At 31.4% G+C, this 15,431-nt stretch overlaps 1 long non-coding RNA gene across 1 annotated transcript in view; it reads left to right on the top strand.

Annotated features, from left to right (window-relative positions):
* Positions 1-15,021, top strand: part of LOC134723424 (uncharacterized) — a 54,054-nt gene extending 39,033 nt beyond the window's left edge. Inside the window, exon 3 of the long non-coding RNA XR_010108053.1 lies at positions 14,885-15,021. This is a non-coding gene — a long non-coding RNA (uncharacterized LOC134723424). The remainder of the gene's footprint in view (positions 1-14,884) is intronic.
* The last annotated feature ends 410 nt before the right edge of the window (positions 15,022-15,431 follow it).

Below are 15,431 nucleotides of genomic sequence, written 5' to 3'. Positions count from 1 at the left end.
GTAATGTTTCCTGGCAGAAAAACTAAGTCCATTTAAAAGTAAAATATGAAAAAAATGGAATTTTATTTTTCCAAAATTTACTTCTGGATACTATTTTATGATCAAAAACAAACTTATGTCCAAGTTTGGTACAGTATAGTTTAAGAATTTTTTTAAATTTCAAACACTTTAACCACAGAGTGAATGTAATGTTTCCTGGCAGAAAAACTAAGTCCATTTATAAGTAAAATACGGAAAAAATGGAATTTTACTTTTACAAAATTTACTTCTGCATACTATTTTATGAATATAAAAAAGCTTCTGTCCAAGTTTGGTAGAAATCCAGTTTAGTTTAAGAAAGTAATTAAAATTTCAAAAACTTTAACCACAGAGTGAATATTTGTGGACGCCGATGACACCGACGCAGACGCCGACGGAATGTAATATCGTTATGTCTCGCTTTTTCGACTAAAGTCGAAGGCTCGACAAAAATGGCCTGAAGTAAAACTATGGTTTAAGTATTACGGAATACAGAAACGAAAACCCCCACTTTGAGACCATTATACGAGTAGCCTAAAGCAACGCTATTTTGTCCCAAAAATATCATAATAAAACACATAATCATAGCCAATAGTTTATTCTTAACCCAGACCAGAAAACATGCCTTTAAACATGCCCACTCACAAACAAAATATATTAAAAGCGATTTTTTTTTTACACTTTTTTATTTTTATGTTGTTTTAGAATATAAATTTGACTTGAATTTATATGAGTATATTAAATATACATGTACATGTATATACCAATCTAAGTTAGTTTATATCTAGTTTCTCGTCTTACTTTACAAAAGGCCAGTAGAACTACTTTGATAGATCAGGTTGACTGATAAGCTGTCTATATAAAGTAATGGGACAATGCATGGAATGAAGACATCACCAAGTCACCGTATGCAATATTTAAAAAAACATCCTGAGCTTACCATATAGTCATCAACTAACAACCAACACGGTGTGAGCTCTGGTTTCCACGAATTTATAGATTATAGATCGGTTACAAGTCCAACACGCAAGTTACGTAAAGGAAAGCTCTCTCGCAACAATACACCGGAATGACTTCACGGTCATCTGCTGTAAAAGGGACAAAAAAGTACAGACCCGAGAGTAATCGCAGTTACTGACAGCTAGTTCAAGGCCAATAAAAACAAATTAATACAAAAATCATAAATTAAATCTAAGACAAAAATGTCAATCAGAGCAAATCCAAATCCAGTGGATTTAGTATAAAGACGTTATTAACAATAAATGAAAAACACGACCTTATGCAATGCCAAAGCATAGGTAACAACACATTGTAGTATTTTGATGTGTAAAACAATAATATCTAATATGGTTTTAAGTTACAGATAACAAAATTACTATTTATACCAATGAGAACAATATTCAAAAATGTTTTTACAGTGTTTGATTGGTATTGAAAGGACTGCTAAGTTTGCTGCCCCATTCTTTTTTAATTGGCATGCATACACTTTCTTTTACATATTTATTGATTAATACTATATTGCAGAAGTAGTGGCAATATATCTTTATATATGTTTATTATCCTCCTTCAGGCACACATATTCCATATTACAAATTGTGACTTGGATGGAGAGTTGTCTCATTGGCACTCATAACACACCTTCTTATATCTATATAATCTTTTGATCGGTTTACTTGGGGTCTTCAGCTGGCATATCAGTTACTGCTAGTAGTTTAATTTATTAATCAGTTTCATTTTGCGTAGTTTTTTTGTTGGTACCTTTTCCGACATCGGACTAGGATTTCTTTTAAACTGAGTGTTTCTGTGCAATTGCTGTGTGTTTGTTTATTCTACATTGGCTAGCTATAGTTGTATAGTTCTATAGTAGGAGGATTTAGATCTCACAAAGTATGTTTAACCCCGCCTCAATTTTTGCGCCTGTCCCAAGTCAGGAGACTCTGACCTTTGTTAGTTATTTTATGGTGTTTTCATTCTCAGTTGTATTAATTGAATAATTGATTGATTGATTGATTGATTGATTGATTGATTGATTGATTGATTGATTGATTGATTGATTGATTGATTTGCTCATTGTACTACAAACAAAAGTCCTGATCATTTGACCAATAAAACTCTACATTTACTTTTGCCTTAGAATTAAATTAAAAAAAAACAAAAAAACTCAACCTTTTTTAATGTATGTAACTTCTTTGACATTTGAATTCGACATTGTTTTTACAAACTACCATTATAGATTTCCAGGAAATGTTCTGCATAAAACCCTTTGGGAAAGCCTATTGACCCAATTTTCCAAACATTTATTGTAGCCCAATAATTTTGCAAGGTGTTGCAACATGTAGTGTAAAGACTTTACAGCCGATTCAGTGAGTGTGTAGGCAAATGTGGTATTCTTGGTCAAATTGCTTGCTAGCTGTATGGTGAAGTCAATATTAGGTTAGGTAAACTACCCTCCATTAAGAGTAGACTGGTTCGACATATAACCAATCAAACTGTCTGTAGGACTAGGCTAATTCCACACAAGGGTAGTATACCTTACCTAAAAATGACTTCACGGTTTAACAAGAAAGGTAACAAATGATATTACCTTTGTCTTCACATTCAATGCAATCGGCTGTAATGAAAATGCGGAGTTTGTAAGACTAGGCTCAAGCAGCCCGTCGGCAGCATCCAGCTTTCAAATATATATAAGCATAAATTTTGCATAAGACTCAAACGTACTTCAAAAAAAGACACCATTTAATGATTTTTTTTTAAATTTCATTTATGGTTCATTAGTCATATACAGGCAATAGAAACCGCTTTCAATATACTAGTATTATACAACGTGCAGCACGCTTTACATTTTAAAGAGTCAACAATTGTGTGTGTTTATAGAATTGTAAATAGTTATGATTATTTTTAAATGATGTTCTGTGAAATACAAAGCTTTTGGAAATTCCATATTCTCGGCATCCTGTAAAATAGTTCATGAACAGTAATAATTGTTCTGCATTAGAAGAAAAGAAAGTTGCACTCTTGCTTTTAACTTGTTTAGGCCACACAAAACTGATTTTACAAAACATTCTACCCCGGAACTAGTGGATTCGCTTAATTATGACTAGACCAAAGGTTTATATTTTGTATTCAAAGTATGGTGGACAAGAAAATTATTATTTGGATTAAAAAAAATAATCCTAGCTATACCCAAATTTTTAATTCTGATCAAGTAGGCCCTATATCTATAGCTTACGTTTTCGCCTAGTGCAGATAAAAGTATTGCCGCAGAATTGCTTTTATCAACTATCCGGTAAGGGTTGGGTTGGGTATTCGACCTCAAGTTGAGACCTACTTTAGAAGAAAAAAACTAAGCAGAACAACACCCTGGATTTGTTCTACTGTAAACCTCTGCTGTCAAGCATAGTGCGGACAATTTTTGCAACCTTGATTTTTTTTCATTCGATTTTCATTCGATTTACACATTGTGCGGACAAAAGTATGGCCGTTGAAATGTGTTTGATCATATTTTCGGTAATGGTAAGGTAGGGTGGTTAGCTGAAGTCCACTTGAAAAAAAAGTGGCCTCCAATGTGGTTTTATGAAAAACAATTACCCGCAAATTTATGGTAGTTTGCAAAAAAATAATATTTTTTTTGTTATAATGTGATATGTAATATGTTGGCAAATAATGAAAGCTCGTATCTTAATTAATTGACATCGAAATAAAGAGAAATGGTATGATAACTAATACAAATCTCCCAGAGACAAACTTACATTGATTAAGGCAACTAGTGTGATGGTCTGGATTAAGGGTTCTTAATTTCTGTATTCTTTGATATTTTAGGCCATTTTTCTCTTTTCTCTATACTTTTTGACAATTGTTCTCTTCTCTTTTTATTTTAACACCATTATTCTAGCTTTTTTTTTATTTATTTCTTGGTCCATTGTCTCTATTATTTATATTTTTTGTCAACTATTCTCAATTACATAATTTTTAGTTTAAACATATTTATTTATAGTGGATTGGGAACTTATATTAATCCCTTTCCACTTTGCGGGTGCGAGTGCTGCCTTGTAGCGGCATTAGCCTACTCTTTTTCGAAATCTACAAGGGTGTCTTTAACGTGCAAGAGATATTGCTCTCTCTTAACAGGGGCCAGCCATTTATCGTCCCCGTCCGACGGACTATCATCGTTTCCTCAAGACCATACTCGCAAATGGTGTCAAGGGATACATAATTCCCCATCAACGCCCTCTAGTTCAGGTCACCATATATATATAGCCTTCACAAACAAGCAAAACAAAAACCCTATAGGCTCCGAATTCCAAATTAATTGAATGCTTGTCCAGGTTTGAAATTTGTTTTTTAATCAATCTATCAAGAAAAACACATTATCGTCCTCGATGTTCACGGTACTGAAAATACTGGCAGATGGACGTTGGTCATCAATTCTAATAATCTTAGATCGACCTTTCTAAACTTAAAAGTAAAGTTCACGCTCCCGATTCCAGATTGTTAAAGACATTTGATCTGACAACCGCTGTGCATGTATACTTTAACGACCAGGCTAGTTTTCTCGTCAGTTTTAAAAAGTAATTACCTCCCTTATAAGTGTCATGTTGAAACAAATCTATTTATTTGTACCATCTTTATGTATCGTAATATTATATTGTACAATTTAAATTTGTGATTCGTTTAATATTCAAAAACTGATAATTTATTATTTATCAAAGGTATAAACAAGGTAATTTGAAAGTCTTTGATTACTTTATTACCGTATTTCAATTCAGAAGTCATGCGGTTTATTTCCTCTACATTATGTTTACTTAAACTGGAGTGTTTACATTGCCCTACATTGGAAGAACATCATGCTCTTTAAAATTAAGTTAAGTGAATAACAAAAATTGAAAACACTTTCGTTATCCTTTTAGGTTATAGAAAAATAAAAAAAACAAAAACACTTGTTTTTCATTTTTGGTTTTCGAGAAACCAAAAACGAACAATGAAAACATTCTCGTTTTTTGTTTTATGTTTTTGATAATCGAATGTTGAAAACAAATGTTGAATGTTGAAAACGAATGTTGAAAGGTGAAAATCGAATGTTGAATATGAATGTTGAAAACGAATATTGAATGTTTAAAATGGAATGTTGAAAGTTTAATGTTGAAAACGAATGTTGAATGTTGAAAACGAATGTTGAATGTTGAAAACGAATGTTGAATGTTGAAAACGAATGTTGAATGTTGAACTCGAGTGTTGAAAGTTGAGAATCGAATGTTGAAAACCAATGTTGAATGTTGAAAACGAATGTTGAATGTTGAAATCTAATGTTGAAAGTTGAAAATCGAATGTAAAAAACGAATGTTGAATGCTGAAAACGTATGTTGAATGTTGAAAACGAATGTTGAAGGTTGAAATCGAATGTTGAAAATTGAAAATCGAATGTTGAAAACGAATGTTGAATGTTGAAATCGAATGTTGAAGGTTGAAATCGAATGTTGAAAGTTGAAAATCGAATGTTGAAATCTAATGTTGAAAGTTGAAAATCGAATGTTGAAAACGAATGTTGAATGTTGAAAACGTATGTTGAATGTTGAAAACGAATGTTGAAGGTTGAAAACGAATGTTGAAAGTTGAAAATCGAATGTTGAAAACGAATGTTTAATGTTGAAAACGAATGTTGAATGTTGAAATCGAATGTTGAAGGTTGAAATCGAATGTTGAAAGTTGAAAATCGAATGTTGACAAAAATGTTGAATGTTGAAAACGAATGTTGAATGTTGAAATCGAATGTTGAAGGTTGAAATCAAATGTTGAAAGTTGAAAATCGAATGTTGAAAACGAATGTTGAATGTTGAAATCGAATGTTGAAAGTTGAAAATCGAATGTTTAAATCGAATGTTGAAAACGAATGTTGAAAACGAATGTTGAATGTTGAAATCGAATGTTGAAAGTTGAAAATCGAATGTTGAAAACGAATGTTGAATGTTGAAAACGAATGTTGAATGTTGTAAACGAATGTTGAATGTTGAAATCGAATGTTGAAAGTTGAAAATTGAATGTTGAAAACGAATGTTGAATGTTGAATACAAATGTTGAAGGTTGAAATCGAATGTTGAAAGTTGAAAATTGAATGTTGAAAACGAATGTTGAATGTTGAAATCGAATGTTGAAGGTTGAAATCAAATGTTGAAAGTTGAAAATCGAATGTTGAAAACGAATGTTGAAAACGAATGTTGAATGTTGAAATCGAATGTTGAAAGTTGAAAATCGAATGTTGAAAACGAATGTTGAATGTTGAAAACGAATGTTGAATGTTGAAAACGAATGTTGAATGTTGAAAACGAATGTTGAATGTTGAAAACGAATGTTGAATGTTGAAATCGAATGTTGAAAGTTGAAAATCGAATGTTGAAAACGAATGTTGAAAACGAATGTTGAATGTTGAAAATGGAAACGAGAAAAAAAATTAAAAAAAATTGAATGTTGAATGTTGAATATTGAATTTGAATGTTGAATGTTGAATATTGAATTTGAATGTTGAATGTTGAATGTTGAAATCGAATGTTGAATGTTGAAAATGGATACGAGAAAAAAAAAATTGAATGTTGAATGTTGAATATTGAAATCGAATGTTGAATGTTGAAATCGAATGTTGAATGTTGAAAATGGATACGAGAAAAAAAAAAAAAAAAAAAAAAAAAGAAATTTGAATGATTGAAATCGAATGTTGAATGTTGAAATCGAATGTTGAATGTTGAAAATGGATATGAGAAAAAAAAAAAAAAAGAAAAATTTGAATGTTGAATGTTGAATATTGAAATCGAATGTTGAATGTTGAAATCGAATGTTGAATGTTGAAAATGGAGACGAGAAAAAAAAAAAAAAAAAAAAAAAAAAAAAATTTGAATGTTGAATGTTGAATGTTGAATGTTGAATATTGAAATCGAATGTTGAATGTTGAAATCGAATGTTGAATGTTGAAATCGGATGTTGAATGTTGAAAATGGATATAAGAAAAAAAAAAAAAAAAAGGTTTGAATGTTGAATGTTGAATATTGAAATCGAATGTTGAATGTTGAAATCGAATGTTGAATGTTGAAATCGAATGTTGAATGTTGAAAATGGATACGAGAAAAAAAAAAAAAAAAAAAAAAATAAAAAAAAATTGAATGTTGAATGTTGAATGTTGAATATTGAAATCGAATGTTGAATGTTGAAATCGAATGTTGAATGTTGAAAATGGATATAAGAAAAAAATAGAAAAAAAAAAATTTGAATGTTGAATGTTGAATATTGAAATCGAATGTTGAATGTTGAAATCGAATGTTGAATGTTGAAAATGGATGCGAGAAAAAAAATAAAAAAAAATAAAAAAATTGAATGTTGAATGTTGAATGTTGAATATTGAACCAACTTGACATCCGTCTTTATTTACCGGAGATATACTAGACTGGCAATCGTTTTGGGACTCATATGAAACCGCGATCCACACGAATCGTACACTGAGTGATGCACAAAAATTCAACTACATAAAGTCCCTTCTACAAAGCGAAGCTTATAGCAGGTTTTTTCATGACGAACACAAATTACGACAAAGTAATTTCATTACTAAAGGAAAGATACGGGCAAACTCATAAAATCGTCCAAACCTACACGCAGGCCTTACTTCATTTACAGACTCCAATTAATACAATTACTAGTCTCCGTAACTACTATGATAAAACAGAAACGTATGTAAGAGGTCTCGAGTCACTCGGTCAGACAGACGATACGTATGGATCACTTCTAGTCCCTGTAATTCTAAATAAATTACCCGCAGAGATACGTCAACATTTAGCACGAGAACACAGATCCACAAACTGGACACTACATGATTTACGCAAAGCGCTTCTCGAAGAACTTAATATTATGGAAGCCGGCAAATTACCGGAAAAAGTAGAAAGCCCACTCGCTACCGCTACATTCTTGACCAACGCAAAATCACGTACAAAATCATCATTCAACAAGGACGAAAGGTCGTATTCGGATAAAAAGATAAACACAAAGCAATGCGCATTTTGTCACGAAATCGGACACACACCCGTCAACTGCACTAAAGTCACAACCGCTAACGCGCGGATGAATATAGTCAAGAGTGAACGACTGTGTTTCAACTGCCTAGGTCACCACAAACTAGCTGATTGTAAATCAAAAAGTAACTGCCGAAATTGTAACAAACGTCATCACACTAGCATATGTAGTAAATATGAGAAATCTGAGGAATCGAGCAAACTACCAACCCATGAAACCGAAAATACGGTATAACATTCGTCCCTAACACAAAGAACTACAAATGTATTGTTTAAGACAGCCGTCGCTACTGTTAGTTCGAGAAAACAAAGTACAGAAGAAAATATTTTGTCAGATGAAGGTGCGCAGAGGTCCTTCATAACAGAGACTCTTGCAGAGAAGTTGGATTTAGTTTCAAGCGGAAACGAAGTAGTGCACCTTTCCGGTTTCGGAGAACAAAATAGATAAGTAAGCAACATGAAATCCGCAACAGTTTATATTCAAACAGATGAAGGCGAAAATATACCACTAAACGTGCTAATTATTCCTGAAATTGCTATGCCACTACTAATTCACGTGAAATCCGTTACTAACATGAGACACTAACGAGGACTAAAATTACCACATCCTGTATCGGACGATGACATGCTCGAAATTGAAATACTAATCGGAGCAATTTATTATTGGAGTATAGTTGGAGATGACATTATTAGAGGCGAAGGAACAACCGCCGTTGAATCCAGGCTTGGATACCTCCTATCAGGACCCACAATGGCAAGTACATGTACTACAAGTAGGAGCTCTATTCTAAATGTTATCGTATCACACAAGACAGAGGAATTAAACCTAGAGAAATTCTGGGAGATTGAATCGCTTGAAGTTGAAGATAAGACCGGAAATACTGAAAACGACGAATTTCAGAAAATGTACGAAGAAACAGCAATATCTTTCAATAACAACAGGTATATAGCCAAACTCCCGTGGAAAGCAGAACAAACAAAGCTGTTGCTTTCAGAAGGACTGAGAGTGTACAAAAGAAACCAAAATTACTTTTAAAATACGGAGAAATAATTGATTAGCAGGAAAAGCGAGGGTTCATTGAGAGAGTTGATAACGAAAATATCAAACAAAATATCAAGCTGCATTACAAATTTTCAACATTCAACCTTCGTTTCCAACATTTTCAATTAGTTTTTAACATTCGTTTTCAATTTTCAACAATGGTTTTCAAAATTCAACATTTGTTTCAACATTTCATTTTTAACATCAACATTCGATTTTCAATTGATAACAATGGTTTTCAAAATTCGATATTCGTTTTCAACATTCAACATTCGTTTATAACATTTAAAATAAGTTTTGAACGCACGATTTTCAATTTGAAAAATGGTTTTCAAAACTCAACATTCGTTTTTAACATTCAACACATTTGGTTTCCAATATTAAAAATTAGTTTTCAACATTAGATTTTCAATTTTCAACAATGGTTTTCAAAACACAACATTCGTTTTTAACATTAAATTTTCAATATTCAACCTTCGTTTCCAACATTTTCAATTAGTTTTTAACATTCGTTTTCAATTTTCAACAATGGTTTTCAAAATTCAACATTTGTTTCAACATTCAACATTCGATTTTCAATTTAAAACAATAGTTTTCAAAATTCGACACTCGTTTTCAACATTCAACATTCGTTTCTAACATTCAAATTTAGTTTTGAACGCACGATTTTCAATTTTGAAAAATGGTTTTCAAAACTCAACATTCGTTTTTAACATTCGACACATTTGGTTTCCAATATTAAAAATTAGTTTTCAACATTCGATTTTCAATTTTCAACAATGGCTTTCAAAACTCAACTATTTAATTTCAACATTCAACCTTCGTTTCCAACATTTTCAATTAGTTTTTAACATTCGTTTTCAATTTTCAACAATAGTTTTCAAAATTCAACATTTGTTTCTTTAACATCCAATTTTCAACATTCAACCTTCATTTTCTTCATAACTCAAAATTCGTTTTTAACATCAAAATTTCAACTTTCAATCTTCGTTTGTTACATTTAAAAATTCAATCTTCGTTTCCAACATTTAAAATTAGTTTTCATCATTCTATTTTCAATTTTCAACAATGGTTTTAAAAACGCAACATTTGTTTACATCCAATTTTCAACATTCTATTTTCAATTTTCAACAATGGTTTTTAAAATTCATCATTCGTTTCTTACATCCAATTTTCAACATATAATTCGTTTCCAGCATTTTAAATTAGTTTTCAACATTCACTTCGTTTCCAGCATTTCAAATTAGTTTTCAACATTCGTTTTCAAATTTCAACATTCGTTTCAACAATCAATATTCAACATTCGTTTTCAACATTTTAATTTTTCAAAACTTGTTCAAAACTCAACATTTGTTTTTAACATTTGATTTTCAACATTCAATATTCGTTTCCAATATTAAAAAATCAGTTTTTGAACATTCTGTTTTCAATTTTCAACAATGGTTTTCAAAACTCAAGATTCGTTTCTTTTACATCCAATTTTCAACATTCAACCTTCGTTTCCAACATTTTTTTAATTAGTTTTTAACATTCGTTTTCAATTTTCAACAATGGTTTTCAAAACTCAACATTCGTTTCTTTTACATCCAATTTTCAACATTCAATCTTCGTTTCCAACATTTAAAATAAGTTTTCAACATTCAATTTTCAACTTTCACCATAACTTAGTTTTGAATCTTCGATTTTCAATTTTCAAAACTGGTTTTTCAAAACTCAACATTCGTTTTACACATTCAATTTTCAACATTCAACCTTCGTTTCCAACATTTTCAATAAGTTTTTAACATTCGTTTTCAATTTTCAACAATGGTTTTCAAAATTCAACATTTGTTACTTTTACATCCAATTTTCAACATTCAACCTTCATTTCCAACATTTAAAATTAGTTTTCAACATTTTATATTAAATTTTCAACAATGTTTTTGAAAATTCAACATTCGTTTCAACATTCAATTTTCAACATTCAACATTTTATTTTCAATTTACAACAATGGTTTTTCATAACTCAAAATTCGTTTAAAATATCAAATTTTCTACATTCATCCTTCGTTTCTAACATTTAAAAATTAGTTTTCAACATTCTATTTTCAATTTTAAACAATGGTTTTCAAAATTCATCATTCGTTTCTCACATCCAATTTTCAACATTCAACCTTCGTTTCCAACATTTTAAATTAGTTTTTAACATTCGTTTTCAATTTTCAACAATGGTTTTCAAAATTAATCATTCGTTTCTTACATCCAATTTTCAACATTTAGGAAACTTGCATCGTAAATGAACGAGGTGTTACATTATGGTCATTTGAATAAATCAACAATGTTTTCTCGTGGGTCACTGTGAAAACTGTCTAATATTGCATTCCAAATCCACAAAAAATCTTTGTCCAGTATTACTACACCTGAACATAGAAAAAACAACACTTTACGTGTACCGTTAAAACTAATTGCTCATTCCTAGACAAAATTCGGATTAGATATTTTCACTTCTATACGTATAAGATGTTACATTCTTAAATTTAAAAGGCCTTCTGTATAGTAGTCAATTTTGTCAAGAAGAAAAAAGTACATGTAGGTTATATGCTTTTATTGCGTTGATTACAGACACAGTATGCATTTTATAATAAAATCATTCCCCATTTTCATTCTCAATTTTATTAAGTCTCTTTAACACGTTCTCAACTAAAATTGGAAATTCTCATATGCCATTAAACTAATTTTTGAAAAGGCTGTACACCCTTTGGGATGATAGATATATTTCGCGTTAAAAAGTCACTGTATAGCATTAATATTTGTCTGTCATCTTTTGGCAAGATTTGTGATCTTTCTTTGTAAATGCGAATCCAAAATTTCATTATTTTATCATCAACCTTTTTCATAGGATGCTAGAATGAACTATTTTAACACCAAGGGAAAAGTTTTAAATAAACCTTAAAAAGATACTAATATTGCAATTTTGTTATACTTTTATGCCATTTTTGAAATATATACATAACATAGCATTTACTCATCTTTATTTCAGATGTTTAAATACAAAGTATGCTAAATTTAGTCTTTTTTCTCTTACTTGTATTTGTCAGGTTTGTATGCCTGCATACCAACCTGGTGTATGCTAAAACCGAACTCTATGTGAATAATAAAAGGAGTAGGTCCAGTAAGACCCCTTTTTGGCCCCAAAATATAGCAGTTTTACAAAATTGTTAAAATGTTAACTTTTAGTTATTTATTGGACAGTAAAATGCTTCTGCTACATAAATATGGGCTGTTTTTGTCAACACAATGCACATATATCGGGTACCAGCACCATTAAGTCATGCTAAATTACTTAAATCTTCACAATTCTATCATTTTAGTTAAATTTCACACGGTTTTCGTGTAAAACGAAATTGGCCGCATTCGTGTTCATCCTTAATATTGAAATGTAAGTTGTATTTTATGATAATACATAACATATATAAAGGTTGAGGATGAACACGGACGCGGCCACTTTCATTTTTGACAAAAACCATCTGAAAAGTGACATTTTTCGGCATATTTGATATATTTAAGCTTGAGTCAGTGCATTTTTTATGACTAGATCAGTTAAAATCTTTCACATAAACTAATTGATTCAAATGAAATAGACACTGAAGTGTTTAAAAAGTGGTCAAAATCATTCGTCAGATGAACCTGAAATTTGAGGCCAAAATCGGTCCTTACCGGACCTACTCCTTTGTCAGGTTTGTATGCTCTCACTCTATGCATAAACTAGTATTTATCAGGTCTGTAATGCTAGCATACCGACCTGGTGTATGTTAAACTCTCACTCTATGCATATACTAGTAATTGTCAAGTCTGTATGCCTGCATACCAACCTGGTGTATGCTAAACTCTCACTCTATGCATATACTAGTATTTGTCAGGTCTGTATGCTAGCATACCGACCTGGTGTATGTTAAACTCTCACTTTCTGCGTATATACGTAGTTGTCAGGTCTGTATTCCTGCATACAAATCTGGTGTATTTAGAACCTTTAATATATTTATTTTGGCATAGTTAAGGTCTGTATGCCTGCATACGAACCTGGGATATGTAGACTGAAATTGTTATTTATTTTGAATGTTTTTCTGCCAGGTACTTGTATGCCTGCATGGATTTTAAAATTTTATTCTGGATTCATTTTTGTATTTGCAATTCTGTATGCCTGAATGCTAAGCATTTACTGAGTAGTAACATTTCTTATTTACTTATGTTTGCATACCTCCCTTAAAAAATAAGGAGATATGTATGATTGTGAAAGAAATGTATCTCCACCAAAGGTCAAATTACATGGATGAAAGGAATTACTTATGTATATAGCCTTCAATTGAATTGAAAGAAAGCTCCTAATTCTTAACTGCAACACTCAGGGGTTTATTCCTGTATACCAACCCGCTTTTCAATAAACTCTTGTAAAACAATGGAATTCATGGGTTTGATAGTCGGCATACCAACATATAATCCTATACACCTTGGAACATAAAAGTTTGCATATTTGTTTGACATTTTGAGTTCACGGTATTCTTGCATACAACACTGGTGTACGGTGAACACTTACTTTTGTTACATGGATACATACAAGCTTTAATTGCTTGTATACCAATCTATGTTTTATCAAATTGCAGTTTTATACACATTCTAGTACTTATTGTGAAACCAAACTGGTGTTCAGTTAGCTTGTGTAATTGTGTATGGTTTGCCTCCAGTCTTAAATGTCTGCATATTTGGTCCAAGGACACAGTTTTCGTCCTATGGTTTTTAGTTGTCTAGTCCCTAGTGTAAACATTGTATAACTTGCATGTTTTATTTAATATACTGTCCCAATTTATTTCTTGATATTGAATGCATGAAATATTAAGTAGGGGGATGTAATTACATGTCCAAAAAAATTTGGATGCTGAATCTTTCTGAAGTAGTGATTTGGTCCAGTTCAAAAAGGTCAAATTTTATCACGTCTGAAGCTGTCAAACTGAATTTTACACCCTCTTAGCACAGAATTGTCAATATTTTGAGTTAGAGATGGTAGAAGTTTCTATAATTTTGATATTATTTGTCTCACTACACTGTAAAAATCTTTTTGAGAAAGAGCAGGTGCGATTTTTTTATTTGAATTTATTGTCTTAAAGAAATGCACTACGAAATAACTGTGTTCTCGGGCCATTTGGTGGCACTTGCTAGATATTTAGCAAGTTGAATGGTTTGCATTCTAACCAGCCTTCTATTGTATTCATATTTTAAATTGCAAAACTATCATTTTTTCAAAATTCTCTAATTAAGTTAAAGACTTCAAGAGGGGCGAAAGATACCAGAGGAACAGTCAAACTCATAAATCGATAATAAACTGACAACACCATGGCATGAAAAATACAAATTAAAATACACAAGAAACAGCATAGAAAACAAAGAAAGTCTGAGCAACACGTACCCTAACCAAAAACTGGGGATGATCTCAGGTGCTCCGGAAGGGTAAACAGATACTGCTCCACATGTCCAACAGTGGCATCGTCGGGTTGCGCATGTTATTACAAACCCGGTTACTAGCTTTATTCGGTAAGTAACATTCATGTAGGGGAGGGGGTTTTAGTTACGACGTAAGAAACATATCCGATATCATCTGTGAAACGGTTATTCCATAACGGTCAACCAACTATATACTATGGTAACAATTGTGTATACACTGGAGTTGTAAAAACAAATCCTTCAACCAGGAAAGCCAAAGAATTGATGCCTTTTCTAATGAACCCATTCATACTTTTTTTAGTAGGAACAGCAAAAAGTCTGGTGTTGTTCATTGGTGTCATAGTTTTCTAGGAAGGCATTGGTTTAACCTATCCAGTCACTAAGAAGTGTAACAATTAAATGCTGAAACGAGAAATGGAAACTACATATTATATACATACATGTGTGTGAGTATTATACACTTCACAAATTTAACATAGATGTGGCGTGGTCAACTACATCAAAGATTTGATGGTCAATTATACTTAATCTGTTGAATGATCTTTCATCTTGATTATTAAATGCGACAGTTTATACGACGATACATGAGTTGCAAAGTAATGTAGAAATGCAATAACATTTGGACGTTTATCAAAGCAAGGTTTAATCTAATTTAAGGACAGCGGTTCGTAGCACGATTTTGTAAGAAACATTTTGCATTGGTCAGTTATATTGGTGTAGTAGCTTGAAGTAACAATTAAGTTGCGATATAGATTATAATGAAGTAACATAAAAAGTAAAAACACAAAAATACTGAACTCCGAGGAAAATTCAAAAAGGAAAATCAAAAATCAAAAGGCAAAATCAAA

The sequence above is a fragment of the Mytilus trossulus genome, chromosome 6 (genome assembly GCF_036588685.1).
Source record: "Mytilus trossulus isolate FHL-02 chromosome 6, PNRI_Mtr1.1.1.hap1, whole genome shotgun sequence".
In the NCBI taxonomy this organism is placed as follows: Eukaryota; Metazoa; Mollusca; class Bivalvia; order Mytilida; family Mytilidae; genus Mytilus; species Mytilus trossulus.
This window is presented reverse-complemented; position numbering and strand designations above follow the sequence as displayed.